Genomic DNA, 6,411 nt, shown 5'->3' with positions numbered 1-6,411 from the left:
GATTTTATACAGTAAAAAGCATTAAGATGACTTTTGAAAAGAAATTAAGTTCTCTCTGGCTTCTGGACTTTTTGGGAAGAATGAGATAAGCTTTTGACTCTGAATGCCATAAGGTACTTACGGTATGACTGCTTGAAGCCGCAAAAATCTTATCTGCTACCACGGTGGAAACCAGCCTGTGAACATCAGACATTCAGTGACATACTTACATGATCTATTTTTGACCAGATCTAATGTAAGCACTGTGATAAACGGGCAAGTCCTGCCAACAAGTCGGCACATGAAGTGAGGTGCAGTTGCTGACAGCCAGGGGTGTCCCAGGGCAGTGCTGCAGCTCTCCTTGCAGGGGCAGCTCCATGGAGCCGTGCCTCTGGGCACAGCTTCTCTCCTGCAGGATCAGGCCTGCCTGCATGCACGTGGAATTGCTTTGATTGTTGCTTTGATGCCTGCCTGAATAACTTCTCAATAAACCTAGGGCAGCAAGTGCCTTCCTTTTATTCTATTAAAAAGCACATGTAGCTTTATTTCCATCGATGGAGACCTTCCTCAAAAAGTCAATGTCTGCCCTAGGAATGAATTAAAACTAGTCACACAGCTATTATGTTACAGCACATAGGAACACCACGCTGACAACTGATTTTGAGCAATAGTCCCATATCTGCCTCCTCATGCATCTTGGATTTAGTGGTATTACATTTTGTAATCCATGTAATCAAAGGAAAAATCTTCTCTCTCATTGGCAACAAGAACAATGTATACGAACCTGACTTTAAGGGCTTCCAGCACTAAATTTTTTTATGTAAAGACACCAATAAAAATCTGAGCTAAGCTTTGAGGTTTTAGAAGAAATCTTAAAAGCCAGGGCTTTTTTTTCCTTGTTTTTTCCTCTTTTTTCTTCCTCTTTCTTTTTAATAAACAGACAAGGCAAATCTTCCAACACACTCTGCAGTGTACATCTCTACAGGTAAACAGTGCTGGTCATTTCTTTCAAACATGTCATCTTCCTGAGATTAAACCTGGATTAGTTTCTTCTTTAGACAGGTGACTTTCCACTCCTTGACAGAAATCTGAACAGCATAAAAAATGGTTCTGGTCAAAATTACAGATCAGCTGGAAATTCACAAGCAGTCACACAGGATTTCCTCTGGAGAACTGACTGACTGACTGACTGAGAGCCATTTTATTTGTCAGTTATGTTGTTTTCCTCCAGAGGATAATAGACAAGCAAATTAATTAGTGAAAATAAGCTACAAAACCATCAAAACATTCAGGCAAAACTTCACTCAAACTAACGTGTTCAGTGAAACAGAAACTTGGACTGGCAGCTCTCTGTTTTTACACTATTTGTTGATTCTACTGACAGCTTTAATCATTGCTGAGCTGACATTCTGGTGGTACAAATGAGTAAATAAAATGTCAGTTTTGCTTACGATGACATTGAACATAACTGTTCAACCTTGACAGGTCTATATTTGTAGACAAGATAATCACTTCTTTAGACTTTCCTGCAAGAATAACATGTCTAAAATCTGCACTGCTACCACATACATGGCCTGTAAACACTAAAAGTCAGCTATTTTTATTTGTGATCTTTTGACAAAAACTAATGGTATCTTTTATTTTATTTTTTTTTACCTAGTCAGAAGGGCAGAACAGCCAGCATGCACCCAGCTCCAGATCACAGAGCAGAAGCCCCACCTCACCCTAGCTGATGGGAGTTGCTCTGTCAGCTCCTTTGGGCTCAGTGTTGACTCTTCCAAGAGTTGCACAAAACTCCAAGATTTTCCGTGAAAAATCTTGTGTCAAAGAGGTTCTTTGTTTAAGGCATAACCTGAGTTGTCTGTCAAATGTGGGCCCCGATCCAGCAAAGCACTTAAGCACATGTGTAGTGTTGTTGAAACCAACGGGACTACCGCTCACATGCTTAAAGTCACGCGTGTGTTTAAGTGCTTTGCCGGCCTGAAGCCTTGCAGAAGTCCTTTATATCATGTTGATTTCAAAGCACATTTTGTTATTACATCACCGTGCTGTTCTTGGCAAGGAATGAATTAATAAATGAGACAAGGAGAGGTCCGGCAGGAGCTGCTGGGGGAGTGGGACACTGCATTCCTTTCAAAACCAGGTTGTGGCAATAAGTTTACAGGAGACATGAATCAGCCACGTAGGCAGATATAAATAACGTGAAGCAGCCAGGCTGGGTGACATACTGCTGCACTTTGTATATTACAAGAACATACCTAATACTGGGCACATTGTGTTTTTAATCTTTTCACAGACTTGGCATCCACCCACCCTCCAAGGCCAACTGTATTTTGGTCAGCGTGAGAATGTGCTCAGCCCCTCTCTCTGCACAGGATTTTAATGCTATTTCACAACCTGGGATTGCATGGCTGGAGAACTGCCCTGTTGTAAAGCCACAGTATTGGCAAGCAAGTGCTTTATAGATATATTAAAGCCAAAAAGTCTCCCTTGAGGACACAGTGGTAACCATAGGGTTGGGTGAGATGCATGCTCTTAAATCACAAGCTGAGCTCTTCCAGAGGGATGCTCTGTTGCATCCTGGACCATGTGGCCACAATTGTGTTGCTGCAATCAAAGCTGATCTGCTTTCACATGCACAGTCCTGTTCAGATCATGCATTTTGGGAAGTCCAGGAACCTGCTGCCATGACATGGCCATGGTACAACCAGCAGCCAGCCTTGAACACTGCTGCTGGTGGGCTGTCTTGGCAGCCAGAGCCCTGCCTGTGGGTGAGATGTCAGAGCCCATGTTGCAGGGAGCTCTGTGCCACCACACAAAGGCATTGCGCTCACACTGACACCTCACCCAGGCTAGCAAGATGCAATGGATTCTGCAGGCACTGTCTGCTCAGATAAGGATGATGGCAAAAGCCACACTGGTGTCTCCCCTTGTCATGGTCCTACTTAGGAAGGGAATGGAAAAGAAAGAGTGTTTTGGGGAATAGGACACGAAAAAGAGGGCGGGTGCAGAAGGGATGAGGAAGGAGGAAGAAGAGGAGCAAGAGGGTAGCAAACAACAACTGTATGAAAGAAATGTCCTAGAAACAGCTGAAGTTCCCTTTTGGGACCTCTCACTGAGGAGCTGCCTACGTGGTGATGGGGCTGGGGGTGCAGCTATGCCCAAGTGTGATGGTGAAAGAACGTTTTCCTTGCTGTGAGAAGAGGGTGCTGGGGTGGAAATCTGGGAGTGGAAATTTGGTACCATAAATCATCTGGTCTGTTGTTATCTAGGAAAGGCATCAATGCCGCTTTCATTTTGCTGGGATTGGGTTAAGTATTGACTTTTATTGATCACACGAATGGCAGGGAACAATGGAAGCTATGGAGCTCTCTAAATAATCTTCACACACAATAAAATATAGATAAATAGCACAAAACCAGTTCCTCTTCCCTTTGAAAGTTTCTTTTAAGGAAGCCACTGTGCTACAGATACTGACAAGCAGCTGGAAGAAATAACTTCCAGTACTGGGAAGGCCAGTGGGAAGGGGGGACAAGCTTCCTATCAGAGCCTCAGTTTCATATGCCCTTTGTGTTGAAACCTGCAAAGTCTTGTAAGGCAGGACAAGGAATTTATTTATCATTTCATCTGGGTATTCTAGAAGTCTGGACCCATTTTCTTTTTTTTTTTGCACTCTTTTGATTTATTTACATATTGTTACTGGTAGATTATTTTAATGCCATTCATGACCAGAATACAACCTTTCATGTAATCAAATATAAACAAAGCTAAACAAACTACAGTTTTCTAATCTGAAAAGGGGCTTGATTTAGATTTTTTTTCTTGAACTACGGCTCAGTGTCCCCTTTGATGAAAGTTGGAGGAAAGCTCTCAGCAGCGGCTTAAACATACATGTGAGATGTTGCCAATCTCACAACAGAGGAGGAGCAATCACACACTTTCCAGAGGATGTTTTGTATCCAGTTGTTCGAACGGGACACAGCACTGCTGTTATCATGGAGGCTGAATTGATGCTTTTCCTGGGAAACAACATTTGGAGAAGAGCTATAATCATCTTTTCTGATAGATACATTGCACAGGGCTGATACAAAATGAGTACCTAATCCAAAACCCTGTCACCAATGGTAAAGTTTCTGTGCTTTCTCTGGGGTTTGGATCAATTTCTCTGTCTGTAGTTGCTGATATAGGAGGAATGTTATTTTTGCTGTGGTACTTGCATTAAAACAGAGCTATCATTTAATCAAGGTTGTTGCAATATATTTGCTAACAGACAGAACTCCTCTGATGGATTTAAATCTGCTAAACCATCTGGGAAAGTGAAGATAATGCAAAATGTAATTTTAATGTATGTAAATGTAATGCAAAAGGTAATTTTAATCAATGTCAGAAGTGAACCACTTTTTACAATCTGATTCTTATCTGCAATTCTTAAGACTAATGTACCACAGCTTTTACACTTCTTCTTTTAGGACAGCTACTTTCAAATTATTCTCCTTTTAAAAAGGCTTGAAGAGAGAGGAAGAAGAGCTTGTGATAACCCTGCAGGACACAGTTATGTTCCCACAGCCTGCCACATTCAGCTTGCCTCTGTGTGCCATTCTAGTGTGCCTGTAGCTGGGCTGGAGAAGGAATTACCTCTCCAGCCTGACCCCTGCAGCTCATTTCTGCCCTCCTGCAGAGGGAAGCTTCAACAGACTGGGCTACACAGCTTTTTCTGAGCTCAGCATATCTCATTTTGAGCAATTTTTGTTGCAGGTGCTGGCTGGTATGAATTTTTGTCCGGAGCAGTTTTGGGAACACCGCCCAGATAGAAGCCTCCTTCTGCAAGTGATGAGGACCTTAGTGCTGTGTGATTATGCTTTGCCACCCCCCTGAGCCCCTTGGCCATGGGAGCACTGTCCATTCTGGAGCTCACTGGCGAGCCACCACAGCTGCAGCCAGGCCAGGACTGCTGCTCAAGCTGAGCCCGTGGTGGTCTCACCACGCAAGGCCAAAGATGCTGACAAAGTGCACCTTTTAAAAACCACTGAGGTATCTAACCTCTACCACCAGAGAAAAGTTAGATGTGAAAAATTCTCTTGAGATCCTTGCAGGGGTTCTAAACCTCTGCATGAGCTGAGCCATGTGGCTCCATTTGAGAAAGGTACCTGGAAAGTAAGGTTAGAGGAAGGAAGTGTTAATTTAGGTGGGGGGTGCCAGTGCATGGACAGGCTATGGGTAAAACTGACAGCACCTCCCAGAAAGACTAGGTTACTATACAGCACTAGAAATCAGGAAGGGCAGAGGTCTTTTGTGAGGGGCAGGGAGGGAAAATCCTTCAGCCTGTGAAATGCAGCAGGAAAGGGAGCAAAGGAGCACCTGGTCGCTATTTACCACTTTCCTGTGCTCTTCTGCCCTCTGCTCCACTTGGCTGTGAGCAGTGATGGTGTTAATCAGTTTTCAAAGATGGCATTTCTTCTTCATGACACTGTTTACTCTGGGTGTAGGAGGAGGTGACCCACTGATTATCCTGATGGTCCAAAGGAGCAGAAAGTCAAGTTTCAAGCTATTGCTGTGACTTAAGAAGCATGCAACTCTTTTGCCTCTGGACATAATCAAGTCAACATGTTCAGTATTGGTTTATGCTTTAAAAGCAAAGTAAAAGCAGATGAAGTGTATTTATAAGTTCATCAGCCAATGAATGATGAAATGGAAAAAGAAATTAATAGGAAAATGTCAGCCAGGATAGAGGAGGGAATCAGTGTGAAGTTCACATTTAGACCAACAACTTGGAGTTAATTCCAAAGACAAGGATATCTTGACTTACAGTAGAAAAAAAAATTGACACCTTATCAACTCTGAATTTAAATGTAAACCATAAAAAAATAGTGTGAAGAAGATCCTTTTGCCAGATTGCTTCAGGCTAGGAAGGTTAAGGGCCACTTAGGTTTGGCCACTTGAAAATGTGTGGCTCTGATTTAAAGGTGAAAATCTTAAATAAAAAGGGGAACATAGAAAGCAATGTTACAACAATGAAACCTAGTATCCCTTACACTTCACAGATCCAGATAAACTTGAGTCTACTACTGAGACCAGTGAAATGCAGAGGAGGAAAAATGCCTCTTTGCTCTGTGCTTTTCTGCTCTGCTGAATTTGCTGCTTTTTGTGCAAGCAAAAATATGATATTTAAAAGCTATTTTTGGCAACATGAAATACGGGGACAAGCAGAAAGAAAGAGCAGCCTTGTTAACTAAAATGGGAGGGCAGGCTAGTAACAGAGGATACCATCACTGAACCATCCATCTTTTTAAAATTATTTAGGGAATTGAGAAGAAGACTTTATATTTCATAAAAATCTCCTTTCCTGATCTAGTCCAGTGTTTAAGAGAAAGAGATATGAGGAAAGCAGCATAATGAAACCCAGCCCAAATAGGCCAGACTAGAACAAAGGAG

Source organism: Passer domesticus, chromosome 5 (assembly GCF_036417665.1).
Source record: "Passer domesticus isolate bPasDom1 chromosome 5, bPasDom1.hap1, whole genome shotgun sequence".
NCBI classification, from domain to species: domain Eukaryota; kingdom Metazoa; phylum Chordata; class Aves; order Passeriformes; family Passeridae; genus Passer; species Passer domesticus.
This window is presented reverse-complemented; position numbering follows the sequence as displayed.